Source organism: Miniopterus schreibersii (genome assembly GCF_964146895.1).
Source record: "Miniopterus schreibersii genome assembly, chromosome: 10".
Lineage (NCBI taxonomy): Eukaryota > Metazoa > Chordata > Mammalia > Chiroptera > Miniopteridae > Miniopterus > Miniopterus schreibersii.
Window position 1 is genome coordinate 62,365,404 of NC_138110.1, and position 15,905 is coordinate 62,381,308.

Genomic DNA, 15,905 nt, shown 5'->3' on the forward strand with positions numbered 1-15,905 from the left:
AGATAAAATAAAAATCACAGCCCTGGCCGGGTGCCTCAGTTGGTTGGAACGTCGTCCCATACACCAAAAGGTTTCAGGTTTGATTCCAAGTTAGGGCACATACCTAGGTTTCGTCTTCAATCCCCAGTCGGGATGCATACAGGAGGCAACTGAGAGATGTTTCTCTCTCTCTCTCTCTCTCTCTCTCTCAAAAATAAAAATAAGTAAAAACATATCCTCAGGTAAGGATAAAATTACATATAAAAACTTGAAAAAATCAAAATCACAAATAATCTTTCTCAAAGATTAAAAACCCTTAAAATGTTTAGTATCTATCCCACCAAATATTTTATACACATACATACACATGTAACAAAGACTAGATCATACAATGCAAAATTTTCCTTTTACACTTAGTACATCATTGATGGCTTTTTATGTCATAAACCCTCAATCATCATTTAAAGCTAGATGGAATTCTAATATTATGTACCATAAATTAGGAAATTCTCTATTGATGAACATTTAAGATTTTCAAATCCTTATTATAAGTAATGCTAAGAAGAACTATAGTACTTATATCCTTTTGAACTTATACATTTTTTCTGTGTGTGTTAATTCTGGGTCAAAGAGCAAGCATAGCTTTATTTTGTTTAATTTTGTTTTAGACTTTGCATATATTTGTACCAAAATATTAAAATCACAGGAACAGTATAAATTTGTCCCTCTTTTGCCTCACCCTTGCCAACAGTAGCTAGAAAGCTTATTTTCAAAGAGTGGGTGCTGGACTTTCAGGTATTCTATGAGTACTCAGTAAATTTATGCAGTAGTCTATTAGACACTCTGACCAAATCTGTCTGCCCAGTGGCACACATCCTGCTTTATCACTGGCTCGTTGCCCAACTTTTTATCTCTTATGAAGTCTAATAAAGGTTGGAGCTCCAGGCAAGTGACACAGGTAGCTCTGTCCCACCCACCCACTGCACTCTCCCCAGGCATGTCTCTGTCCTTCAGGCATCAAGTTCTTGCCCCTGGCTTTTGCTGCTCTCCTATTTCTGGCTTCAATGACCTTTAGTAACCTGGAATTCTCCGTACTGAGAAGAGAGTAATGGAGGGGACAGGAGACAGAAACAAAAGCATTACATACATCTATTTTAAAAGGAAAGGACAATTTTTAATGGACATCTATAAGAGGGGGAGAATTAAAAACTACCATTTGAAGTCTCTGGAAATTAACCTAAGTATATACACAAATCAAGAAGCATTTATTTAAGAAAATATACTATATCTCAATAAGATTGTGGAAATCTGTGGCATCAGGGCCAGAACTTGCTCTCAATGTTGAAGTGACAAGACAAGGATAGGAACACTGGGAGACATGAGTCAATGAAGACCATCCAACAGTCTGCAATCTTCTAGCCCCAAATAACTCACATCTTATCCACATACAAAATATACTCCCTCCCATGACTCTTCTCATATTATGACGTTGGGCTTAGGTTTGAAGACTAAGATCCTATCACCTAAGTTGGGTCCAAATATAGATGAAACTCCTTTAACTTGATCCTCTTGATCCAGAGACCTGTGAACTAAAAAAGTAAGTTACCTGCCCACCCCCACCCCCCCCCCACATCTCACCCAAAGTACAAGGGAGACATGGGGATGGAATAGCAAAAATTAACACTCCTGTTCAAAAGGGGAAGGTTGGGGGCAGGAGGGGACATACATAACAGTCGCCGGTCGAAAACAATTCTTAAATCCAATCAGGCACACATAGACAGTTCCCTGTGCTCCGGGGAGAGAATGTTCTCTGATTAGTAAGCATTTCTGTGCCCTAGGAATAATTCCTTCATTCACTTTTTCACTTCTGCTCTTGGCTTCACCCTGGGCACTTAATTAACTCCACCATGTGAGATATAAGAAATGGCCTGTGTTTGCAGCTGCTAATCTTGCTTCCTGCCTGTAGAGCACTGGAATACTTGAGGAATATTTTCATTTTGAACTCTCTCAAGTCCCTTTTACTCCTAGTTGGTTTTTTTGCTTGTACGATTATCTTTAAAACTTGGTGGACCTTGATGAGCATTGACGTCATGACCCAAAACGCATGTTTGTAATACTTTTCAAAACAGACCTCTGCTTTATGAATCAAAAATTCTCTAAATCTAGTTTGGAAACTCCTGGGTGTTCCAAAAACACTTTCAAGGGGTCCATGAAATCAAAACCATTTTCATAAGAATACTAAAACATTACTTGCCATTTTTACTCTCACTCTCTCCCAGTGCATTCTCCAGGGGCTGCATGACATGTGATGTCACAACCAGTTATAGTGCAAAAGTGTATATGAGGATCCGGATGTCTTTTATTTAGCTAGGTTTTTTTGGTTGATTTTTTAATCCTCACCTGAGGATATGTTTTTATTGATTTTAGAGAGAGTGGAAGGGAAAGAGAAAGAGAAACATCTATGTGAGAGAGAAGTGTCGATGGATTGCCTCCCACCCCCGACCCAGGGATTGAACCTGAAACCTGGGTATGTGCCCTGACTGGGAATTGAGCCTGAAACCTTTTGGTGTACAGAATGACGCTCTTGCCAACTGAGCCAGGGCTATTAAGCCAGGTTTTTAAAGAGATAAGAGAAAATGTAAAATAATGTCACTATTCTCACTAAATTTTCTGTTTTGGAAAACAGTTGTTTTCATTAAAGTTACATTATTGATCTTACCCATATAAGGGGTCTTTTTTTCTTTTTTTAAAAATTCTGGACAATTTTAACCTTTCTTTAGAAGTTTCTTCTTTAAACGAGAAATTCAATTCCCTGCCTAAATTCAAATTCTAATATTTTGTGCAATAAGCACCTAATTGCTATTTAATGGCTGCATACAGGGTCGAGTTGGTATTACCCTGAATTTGAAAATAAACAGTGACCATGCCTCACGAATATTCTAAGAAATGGCTAGTACACATTGTAATCTCTCAATTATTTTAATTAGTTGCTATTTTTACCCAATTAATAATTTTTTTAATTTCTCAGTTTTAAATTCTAAAAAATACTCTATGGAGATCTCAATATGTAAGTTCTCCCATATATATATATGTCACTTTTTATTACTGTTTTGGAAGAAGCAAGAATAAGCATGATTATAAATTTTTAAAAAAATATATCTTTATTGATTTTAGAGAGAGGAAGGGAGAGGGAGAGACAGAGAAACATCAATGATGAGAGAGAGAGATTGATCGGCTGCCTCCTGCACGCCCCTGACTGGGGATCGAGCCCGCAACCCGGGCCTGTGCCCAGACCGGGAATCAAACCATGACCTCCTGGTTCATGGGTTGATGCTCAACTAATGAGCCATGCTGGCCAGGCAACGCAGGCACTTTTTAAGACATCTGATGTATATTGTCAAATTGCTCTCCAAAAGTAAAACTGTCATCAATTAACACTCCCAGCAACAGTGCAAGAGAACACTAGATTCCCCACATCCTCACCAACACTGGCTGAAAAGCATAGTTTTAAAGATGGGGAAATATGAACTGATGTCTTTGTTCTGCCTCTCTCCCTTTTGACAGCCTAGAATACAGGTGCCCGATAAATCATCCCGGACTGCAGACTAGTAGACATTCTGGCCTAACCTGACTGATCTAGGAGGCAGAGGCCTCTCCCTCTGGTTCACTGCCAAGTACACTGGCATCATGTGGGTCATATAAAGGCAGCAGGTCCAAGCACAGTACACAAAGGTCTCTGACTCCGTTAAAACTCCACCTGCTCTCCAGGCCGCCCCTTCGGCCATGAAGCTCCTGCTCCTGGTCTTTGCAGCCCTCGGATTCCTGGTGACTCCAGGTAAACTGAGTGGAGGAGGGCGAAGGAGAGCTGGGGGCCAGAAACACTAGCAGATGCGGTCGCTCTAGTAACAGACAGCGAGGGTGGGAGAGGCGGGGCTCACCCCAGTGAGTTTCAACTTAAGGTAGGGATCTCCCCACATCTACCACTGGCTTCATACCCCACACCCAGCCGCCACCCTATAAAACCTTGTACAAAAAACAAAAAAAAAACAAAAAACAGTTCCCAAACTATTTTCCTGTTCTAAAATGAGTCAGCCTCAAACTGATCCGAAATCTCTTTCCTCACTTCACCCTCCCTATATGCAAGCTCCTGAGACGCCGAGAGGGCATCTCTCTTCACAGCTTTCATCCTCTGAGATCAGCTCTGGTCAGTGCTCAGAGGTGAGGAAAAGCCGGGAGAAAGGGACTTAGGGCCCCGTCGCCATGGCAACAGAGGGCTGGCAGGCAGGCGATGAGAACTCCTGGTGGGCAAGTGGGACGGCAAACAAGGTACTCAGCTCAGACCAGGGACAGGGGAGAAGGGAAACCAGAGAGAAAGAGACCAGGGAGCCAGGCAACGGGTGCGAAGGCAGCCAGAGGAGGGTGCCCAGAAGGTGCCGGTGCTGTCAGCCGATGGCACACAGCCGAGATAAAGGCCCAGATTTAACCAGAAGGTGGCCTCTGGTACTGGGCAGTGTCTGGACACAAAAACAAAAACAACAACAACAAAAACTGCTGGTAGCAACCATTAGTTGCCCTTTAATGCTTTTGGGGAATGATGTGACTTTTTTTTTGCCGGGATTGACTGATATTTACAGCTTTATATCCCCTGAGAACAAATGAAGCAGAAACGCCATAAAAGGGGAGGCTGTGGGGTAAGAATAGCCCCAATTCCCCCTATTTTATGTTCTAGCACCTCCCTGACAACGATGACCTGGCTCTCCCCACCTCCCCATTTTCACCTGTACATTCTGCAGTACCAACTATAGCAAAATTTTATTTTATTTTTTTTAATACATCTCTACTGATTTCAGAGAGAGGAAGGGAGAGGGAGAGAGAGAGAGAAACATCAAGGATGAGAGAGTCATTCATCGGCTGCTTCCTGCACGCCCCTGACTGAGGATCAAGCCCGCAGCTGGGGCATGTGCCCTGGCTGGGAATCGAACCACAATCTCCTGGATCCTAGGTTGACACTCAACTGCCCACACCCGGCCGGGCTATAGCAAAATTATAGGCCTTCACTAGCTACAAAGCTGCAGATACTGGCAAAGAGAAAGAGCTCCTCAGAGTTCCCAGAGGCCATCAATCAAGGGAGACTGTGTCTGCCCTTCACAGCCCTTCCCAAGTCTCCTTCACCGGATACCTGCAAGCATACATCTCAAAATAAAAAGAGAGATGCCCCCACCTGGCCCTCACTCCTTAGCAGTTCCTACGCTGCTTCTAACTTGACTTCTCTGGTCTTTTTCTCTCCCTGCAGCCAGTGGGGGCGGGACAAGATGTGGGCGTAAGCTCCCCGGACACTGCAGGCTGCACTGTCAGTCCTCTGAAAAACCTATGTTCATGTGTAACGGGTACAAACAATGTTGTGTCAAGCACCTGTGGATACCAGAGCCCATCCTGTCACCACCTTTCCATAAACATAAACCATGCAGAAAAACCACAAAAAGCCAAAAGCAGCAAGGAATGCATATAACACCAAAACCACTAACACCTCTCACGACTTAACAAACTATCACCTACCTGTAAATTGTTGGGTCTTCCTCCTTCTGTGGCTTCAACTTATGATCAACCTCAAAGTTCCTGTCTTCTGCATCAGTCTGCCATTCACTTAAAAAATAATTTGGAGTTTGTATCAGCCCTACAGGAATTACTGCCATGTGGATTCATCCACAGGGTATGTCAGTTTGGGTCCTCCATGGGCCATGCCAAGACAGAATCAGACATGAAAAGACTTACTGAGGAGAGACACTGGTGACAGACAAAGGTGAGAGGGAGGCGTAGGCAAGTAGAGCCTTCAGACTGCAGTGGTGGTCTGACACTTGCACAGAGAGAGGACAGAAGGGAGACTGGCTAGAAGGAGCCTGAGACAGCATATTTAAGGAAGTCTCAGCCATGAGACTGGGCATGGGGAAGCCCAAAGCAAGAATTGCCCCTCAGGGGAGCCCCACCAAGGGGCAGGGATGTCCAGGCTCTAGCATCCCCCTGGATTCAGTCATTGGCTGGGAGCAGCAACGCAAGGGCATGGCCTTGGCATGAATGCCACTGTAGGTCTGGAGGTACGGCAACTAGGGGATGTCCACCAATTACATCCTGGCAGCATGTTCTCTTGAAGGGAGATCTGAGTGGTGTACCCCCTGACTGCCATAGGGCATTAGGAGAGAAAGAAAGCAGCTGAACGTGTATGTATGGCCGGCCAGGCAGACTGACTGATGAGGAATTCATTTCCTCATTCGTGTAATAAAATGGACACAATACAGTGTGGGGCAAAAGTAGGTTTACAGTAGTGAGTACACGAAAATTGATTCTTGTGTTGTTATTATTAATTATTGTATTATTTTCCATACAAACAACTGTAGATCTACTTTTGCCCCACCCTGTACATACAGCCAATATTGGTAAGACCCTCTGAAAGCAAGGCTGCAATGATGCTGGTGACTCATATGTGCCCACCCACAATATAAAATTGTCATAACCCTGTTGGAAAGCAGAGTGAAAATAAGTACAAAGAAACAGAACTTCTATTTGTTTAATCCAGTTAGCAGTACTTCTGGAATCTGTGCATCATAAATTATTCCAAAGAAGCAAAAAGTCATAGGTACAAAGGGGTTCAACACAATGTATTGAAATGGCAAGAAAATGAGAACATTCTGAATGATGAAATATTATATATAAATAACATGTATAATTATGAACAAATGGAAAATAAATGGTTATAGAATAATGATACATACTAATAACATTATTCAAAATAGAATTTTTAGTATGGCTGCTATTATGGAAAAACTATCTTTTCAAATGATACAATGAAACTTATGAAAATATGACTTTCTTATTTAGTTTGAAAGCAAGATCATGTATAAATTTCCTTTTACAGTTTGACATCCATTATTTTTTTTGTATAACATTTATGCGACGTGTACCAAATTCAACCTGAGAAGAACAAACCAGAACACTTGGGCCTAAACAATTTAAAGCAATCCTGGAAACATTCTAACCATATCAAAAAATTTTAAATACTAATTCCCTCCGAGACCAAAATTAATTCCAGGTGGCTTAAAAATGATAAGGTGAAAAATAAAGTATTAAAATATTATATAATTAATTATTTAATTTGGAAGCAAGGAAGTTCTAAATAAGTATGGCAAAAAAGGTAAAACTCATATAAGAATAAACTGATTATATCGCATAAAATATTAAATTTTTGTATGTCAAAAGATATCATTTTGAAATATATTCATATTTTTGCATGTATCAGTAGTTCTTTTTAAAAAATTTATGAATACTATTCCATTGTATAAATATACCACAATTTATTTATCCACTGATTTGGTGACAGACATTTGGGTTGGTCCCTGTTTGGAGCTATTCCAAAGCGTCTATGAACATTCGTGTATAAGTCTTTGTATGGACCTGTGTTTTCATTTCTCTTAGATAAATGCCTAGGAGTGGAATGGGTGGATCACATGGTAGGTGAAGATTTAACTTTTTAAGAAAACGCCCAGCTGTTTTCCAAGCTGGCTGTGTCACTACACATTCCCACCAGCAGCGTAGGAAACTCCAGCTGCTCCGCATCCTCACCAGTACTCGGTACAATCACTTTGTGTGTGTGTTTTTAATCCTCACCAAGGATATTTTTTTCCATTGCTTTTCAGAGAGAGTGGAAGGGAGAGAGAGAGAGAAACATCGATGTGAGAGAGACACACCGATCGGTTGCCTCTGCAAGAGCCCGACCAGGGCTGAGGATGGAGCCTGCAACCGAGGTCTGTGCCCTTGGCTGGACTCAAACCCAGGACCCTTCAGACCACAGGCCGACACTCTAACCACTGAGCCAAACCGGCCAGGGCCAATCAGTCTTTTTAATTTTAATCATCCTAATAGGTGTATAGTAGTATCTTACTGTGATTTTAATCTGCATTCCTTTAATAACTAACTACCCAAAACAGTGTATTCTATAAGATTCCATTCATATAAAATTGTAGAAAATTCAAAGTTCTACAGAAAGCAGATCCGTGGTTGCCTGGGGATATGAGGGGTGGGTCAAAATTGCAAAGGGATATGAGGACTTTGAGGGGTGATGGATATGTTCACTATCTTGATTGTGGTAATGGCTTAGCACAGATATACATAAGTCAAAAACTTACCAAATTTTAAACTTTAAATGTGTGCAGTTTATTGTATGTCAATTATACCTCGATAAAAGCTACTGAAATAAACCTCAAAGTGAAAAAGAAAAATTAAAGTATCATAGTTAAAAAACAAATGACAAATATGATGAAGTGTTGATACCCTAAAAACATAACAAGTTAACATAAAGTAACAAGGAAAACACAAAACCTCTGGTAGAAAATGAATGTGACATGAAGTAACAACTTAACCACTAAAATGGCCAAAAATATGGGGAAAAAGTCTGTCTTACTTGTAATGAAATAAATGCAACTTAAAACTACAATGAGATCTCATTTTCATCTATTAGATTTCCAGGGATTCAAAAGATTTGCAAACCCAAGTTTGACAAGGTATAAACAGAAACAAGTCTTGTCACCAGACACTTCTATTTAGTACTAACTGGGTAAATTCTGGAAGACATTTAGCTATACTTTTCAAAAACCTTAAAAATGTTGATATTCTTTGGCTCAGAGACTCTAATTTTAGGAATAAATATATTCTGAGGAAATAAGCAGAATCCATATAAAAAATAATATATGTACAAACATAACCCTAACAACATAGCTTAAAATAGTGAAAAACTAAAAATTACCTAAATGTCCAGAAATAAGGAAATTGTTAAATAAATACATTCATAATGTGGAATGCTATGCATTCCTTTAAAAATATAAGTTTAGAGCTTTCTCTTCAATCATATAAAATAAATCTAGTCATGTTATTGATTCAAAAAGCAATTTTAAAATCATGCATATGGTAGATTGCATTTTATAACAAAAATACATGCACACACAGAGTCAGGTACCCAATATGCTAGGGTCCTACCTACAGCTGTTCTTTTTTTCTCCATGGCCTTCTCAAAGAAGAAATGCAATGCATCCCAAAATAGAGTCAACTCCACAGTGCAGTCATGAGAAATAAATGTTTTACAGAAGGCTGCATGGGAAGATGTGGAAGAAGGTTTGCAACACCACTATACAGCAAATCTTCATAACAATTCCCTCTCAAAATTCTTGTGTGTGTGTTTTCCAAGTTCTGTTTCAGCCACTGACAGCTTAGCCCCAGGCCCTGTGTCTCGCAGTCACTCTTTTTTTTCCCCCAAGATAAAAATGGCAAGCCTTTCTCACATGGGACAACTAGAGCCACCTGCAGCTTCTGACCACATGAAATGTCATCTCTGTATCTCAGTTTCTCCAGTTACAATCTTGGCCAAAGGACAGCTGAAAGTGAGATTACAGCTTCTAGAGCAGAAAAAAAAAAAGTTTCCCTATTAACAATATGACAATGATTTTTTTCCATAGGAAAAGTAATAGAACCAGGGTAGTGGTCACCAAAATGAATTTCTTTCCCTCCTGAGTATACCGCTGCGCTATATCTCATGGGCTTATTTGCAGTTAAGGGGGCCATGTGACTGAGTTCTTTCTGGCCAACAGAATGTAGGTGGAAATGACGGTGCCTCTTCTTGGCGACCTTTAAAACCCTCCTGCATAAAATCCCATTCTCCTTCACTGATTGTCCTTCAAGGGGATGGTCATACCCAGAGTGACCTTGGAAGCCACGTGTTGACGTGAGGGCCTCCATCAGCTTGGCCTCTAACTCCCCGGAGGAGCAAACCAGCCTCACACTGTGGTCTGGCGTGTATGTGGGAAGTCAACTACTAGGTTGAACTGCTGAATTGGAAAGTTTGTTTGTTATATGAGCTAATGTTACCACAACTAATACCAAAAAATAGACAAGAAATAGAGACAAATATTTACAGTCCTAACCTCTCCTCTGTTGAAGAGAGTCAAAAAACAGGCACTAAAATCTTCTAGACATAACAGAAAAAATTAGCCTGATAACCATCAGTGCCCACATCCATCTTCTTAGGTTACTACCTAGGTAGATTCTGTGAGTCTACACTTAAGAGTAAAAAAGTATTTGCCACAAAATTAAAAAAAAATAATTATGAACTTATATGTAAAAATTACAAAGACTTAAGTCAGAACCCCTTACTCTGCTTTCTTTCCATGGCAGTTATCAGTTTGTTTTTCTTAAAATCACTTTACTGAGATATAATTGACATGCAAAAGCTGTAAGTATTTCGTGTATCCAACTTGATGGGTTTGGAGATAAGTGCACACCCATGAAACCAGCACCACAATCAAGGCCGTAAGTTTCTCCAGCATACTACCTTCTAACATAGCCTGCAACGCACCTACTTGTGATGTTTATGGCTTATCCTCTGCCTCCCGATTTAATAACCAAGCTTCTCAAGGGCAGAAATCTTTGTCTGTTTTGTTTACAGATATAGCTCAAGAGGCTAGAACAGGGCCTTGCAAATAGTAAGGGATAAATCCTCTTTCGGACATACCTGCTGCCTGAGCTAATATAATAATTTAAAATATGAGTAATAAATAAACATTATAGGTCACATTCTAAAGATGATATCAACCAAAATTATCCAGAAAAATAGCTTATATCTACTTACTTACACCAGATAAAAAGTTAGGATCCACATCTATCCTATAGTGCTGATTACAATACACCAATCCAGCCGCACTGTTTCCCTGGATGTTCTTTGAATATACCCGACATGTGCTCCTGCTCAGGGCCTTTGCACAGTAACAATTCCCTGCTACTAGAATGACCTTTTCTTGAACATCCACATGGATCCTTTCCTGGCTTTGTCTAGGTCTTCCATCAAATGTCACCTAGGTGAGGCCTTCTCTGACTACCCTATTTAAAACTGAATTCCTGCCCAGCCGGGCGTGGCTCAGTGGTTGAGCATCGACCTAGGATCCAGACGATCAGGGTTCGATTCCCGGCCAGGGCACATGCCCGGGTTGCGGGCTGCAGCCGATCAATGACTCTCTCATCATTGATGTTTCTATCTCTCTCTCCCTCTCCTTTCCTCTCCCTGAAGTCAATAAAGATATATTTAAAAATAAGTAAACTGAATCCCTTTACCCCAGGAATTTCCTATTCTCTTTTCCACATATATAACACTACCTAACATGTTAGATATGTTACTTTTTTTTTTTTTTTCTGTGGTTCCCCACACTAGAATGTAAACTCCATAAAGGTGAATGGCCTTATGTCTAATCCACTGCTGAAACCCCGGGGCCTAGAATAATTGGCACATAGTGGTACTCAATGAAATATTTGTTGAATGAGTACATAAATGACTAAATACAAGAATATTTAAACAAAATAGCTAAAGCTTACAGACCTATCAGTCAGAATAAACTAGGACAACAAATATTTTTGGTCTCTGGACCCCTTTGTACTCTTAAAATTGGGTACCTAAGAGAGCTTTTGATTATGTAGGTTAAATCTATTAATAATTACTACATTTGAAGTTAAAACTAAAAAATTTAAAATATTTATTTATTGATTTTAAAATAGCAATAATTCATTACATGTTAACATAAATATATTTATTATGAAAAATAAGTATATTTTGAAAAAATTGAATGAGAAGTGATTTTGTTTTAATTTCCGCAAATCTCATAGATTTAATGGCAGACAGGAGTGTTCTCACATCTGTTTCTGCGTTCGTTCTGCTGCCATATGTTGTTATGGTTGACATATGTGTAGTTGGAAGAGCGAGGAGTATTTTAATAGCCTTTTCAGATATTTGTGCACAGTCTTCTTTGCTATTACACAAAAACCCAAACATGTGGTAGTTTCTTAAAAGTTAGTTGCAACATGGAACCTGAAACCATGTCAAAGAAATGTCTTGTTCTCTGTTCCATTCAAATGCACTGGTCGATTTCGTGCTTTAAGTGGATCTGTTACCCATCCATAATTTGGTCACTTCCTGAACTGGTCCCTTAGGAAACATTGGTTCACAGGGTGATACAGATCGTCCACATTTTGACGTTCCATTATACCACATCAACATAATGTCATATTCATTACTATCACAACTTATCAAAAAAGTCTACAAGACCTGAGAAGCTTCAGACTCATAGCAGTGGATACACTTTGGATTTTATCTTTGCCAAAGACACTATCAGTTGTTTTCCTTGAGTGATGGGCTCACTTGGACCACTTTTTTAAAAACTGTCTAGCAGCCCTGGCCGGGTAGTTCAGTTGGTTGGAACGTTGTCCTGTACACCAAAAGGTTGCAGGTTTGACCCCTGGTCAGGGTACATACCTAGGTTGTGGGTTCAATCCCCAGTTGGGCCTGTATGGGAAGCAACCGATCCATGTCTCTCTCACACCGATGTTTCTCTGTCTCCATCTCTCCCTCCCTCCCTTCCACTCTCTCTAAAAATCAATGGGGGGGAAAAACCTCAGGTGAGGATTAAAGACATTTAAAAACAAAAAAACAAAAAACGGTCTAACAAACCCCGAGTCTGGCGAGCCGGCCAGCCCAGGTCTCGGTGGGCGGCGCCGCGCCCTTCCCGCCGGCCAGGCACCACTGGCCACAGCTGCTTTCCACGGGCTCCCGGTTCCACCGCACGGGGACAAGAAAAGGTGTGGACTCGACACGAAATTGGACAAAAAGTATAATTTTCACCGAGGACATTCCTAGGTAAAACTGGTGCTTCGGGTTTGTGCGGGTGTTTCGCTCGCTTGTTTGTTTTTACCCCAAGAGGGAGACAACTTGGTGCCACACCCGGTCCCAGCAGTTTTACTCACTACCGCTTCTGTACCACGAGGACAAATGTCAACGCAGCAAACAAGGCAAATAATGTCTTCGTATCATTACGAAAATAGTTTGACCACCTAAGGGCAAGTTTAAGGGGTCTGGGGCCCCCAAGAGTCCTCTGACCACACTCTGGGACAGCTAGGTGAGGGTATGCTACAGGAACAGCCTCAGAATCTCAATGGTCTTCAAGAAAAAAGGTCTCTTTCCCAATCACAGGGCCTGTCCGTCACATGTCAATCGGATGCCCTGTGTCTTGTTGTCTCCAGGACCCAGGCTGGCCATTAATATTGCCAGCTACCCTTCCAGAAGCAAAAGGAACTCTGCAGGGCCTTACACTGATAATTCAATGCTCCAGGACTCAAGTGACATCAGGCACTTCTCACAATTCATTGGTCAGGACTAGTCACAAGGTTCTACCCAACCACAAAGGGACAAAGAAGTAGAAGCCTACCACATACTCAGAAAATTACTGCCACAAGGTTCATACACCAAAATCTTGGACATTGTTTTAAAAATAAGAATAATAATGATGTTCTAAACCTTAAATTTTTAAAATATGGAATTGTTACATAATCATTTGAAAATAACTGAGGCTGTAAAAGAGATAAAAATATCAACAAAATGAAAAGACAACCTATTAAATGGAAGCAGATATTCACCAATGATATATACGATAAGCAGTTAATATTAAAAATTTATTTAAAAAAAAAGTCAGACAACTCAACACCAAAAAAACAAACAACCCAATTAAAAAGTGGGCAAAGGACCTGAATAGACACTTCTCCAAGAGGACATACAGATGGCTATAGACATATGAAAAGATGCTTAAGGTCACTAATCATCAGAGAAATGCGAATTAAAACCACACTGAGACATCACCTCACACCTGTCAGAATGGCACCATCAATAAATCAACAAACAACAAACGTTGGTGAGGGTTTGGAGACAAGGGAGCCCTCATGCACAGCTGGCGGGAATGCAGACTGGTCCAGCCACTGTGGAAAGCCGCATGGTGATCACCAGAGGGAAGGGGGTGAGGGAGGGAGGAGAGAGTAAAGGGGATAAACAGTGACAGGAGGAGACTTGACTGGGGTGGTGAACACACAATACAATACACAGACGGTGTATTAGACAACTGTACACTTGAAACCTACATATCGTTATTAACCAATGTCACCCCAATGAGTTTAATACAAATTTTAAAAATATATATTTCAAAAAAAAAGATGAGGGACAACTAGGGTCACAGTGTTCTGTTTACTGTCTTGGCACAATGGGAGGGCATAGCCGAGCACCCATGACCTGTCATCACAAAGACTGGCAAGAGTCTCCTAATGCAGTATGTTAGCCATGTGCTCTATTCTGCCCATCACTGGATCATTTTCCTTAAATGGGGACTTCATTTTCACGGCCATGCAAGTATCACTGCTAAAACCCAGCTTTACAATAAATAGAGCCAGTTCACCTAAGTATTGATTGAGCACCAACTGTGTGCCAGGCATGCTCCCTACACTAGGGGCAGCAATAAACAGGAATGACAAATTGCTACACTCATTCAACTTACATTACGGTTGGGGAAATCAGATCACAAACATATTGGCCAAAATGAATGTACAGTATCAGACAGTAACCGCTGCTGTAAAGAAAGTGAAACAGTGATGTGATGGAGAGTGATGGGGAAGGAGAACTACCCCAGAAATGGTGATCAGGCAAGACTTCCCTGAGACAGGAAACGTGAACTAAGGGGGCACCGGGACTCGGCTGCAGGAAGACCGGGGAACAGTATTCAGAGCTGGGGACCAGCCACTGCAGAGGCTGAGCAGGAAAGGAGCTTGTTTGGCAGAGTAAGGAAGGCTCCTGGACTAAGAAACAGGGACGGGGAAAGGTGAGAGGAGGCTGGAGGCCAGCTCAGGTGGACCGGGAGCGAGGAATAGCAATGGCAGCAAAACCAAGGCCTCCCACTGGCACACTAATGGCCCACTGTCTCCAATTGTGAACTCCACAGTAAAACACGCCTTCGCCTTCGGCGATTTACCAGCCGGGATCCATTCCCCAGGGGCCAGCCCTCTAAGTCGTTGCCTGGTTAGTTTATTGGCCTTTTACCGCCATCTTCTGGTTATAGTTGGCATGCCCACGCCAAGGTCGACACAAAGGGCTTAACGCGGGCGTATACCGGACACTGTGCGACTCTGCTGCCCAGGACCATGCCAAAGCCCTCCTAATTCTTACCGGTGTCCTAAACTAGATTTGGATCAAGGAGCTTCACAAGATACACAGAAAATGGGCCTTAGAACAAGAAACTTACATTTACTCGGTTAGCTGGACTGAGTGCCAGAATAGGCTTCTCAAACGTCCCCTACTTAAAATTTTAAAACAATGCCTGGTTATCTAATAGTGCCTGGGTCATGCCTGCCCACAACCTTTATTGTGCTAAATTTTCCATCTTTGGAGCATTCTACACCTTAGCAAAATGCTCTGGAGACACCTGTTCTTGCCATTAAAGGCAATACCAAGATGATTCCCCCCACCCCTCCTTCACATCCCCATGCACCCACTCTCATCCCTGCTGCCCTCCAATGTTCCAATACAGGATGGTGGACAGACCAAGGACAGATAATAGGGTGGGATCCTTTCATTATCTAGTGCCCCCTCCCCAGACCATGACCCCAAATAAGCTGATTTGGAAACCTAATGATCCTAATTTGCCAATGGCAGAAGTTTTGCCAAAATTCCACGGATACAAGGGCGAACTCAGCTAATAATAATGATGAACTTTCACAGGAGGTGGAGGTAATTGTACCCAGCTTAGCATACAACATGGTGTGGATAGTGAGTCGTGGGCAGAATAACTTAAAATTGACACACGATAAATATTCTCAAATATATGGTCTGGGCCCTCCCCCCAAAAGTGCTGTCACCCAGGCCTACACTCCTGCTGGCCCATGAGCAACTGCTTTCCCACACACCTGCGATGGTGGGACTCAGCCTCAATGGCCATGCCCACGAACTGTCATTGTATGGCCTTTTTGTTATGCTTAGCTTTATTGGGGTTCATTTGTCTCCTAGGATGGGTATGGGACATACCCAA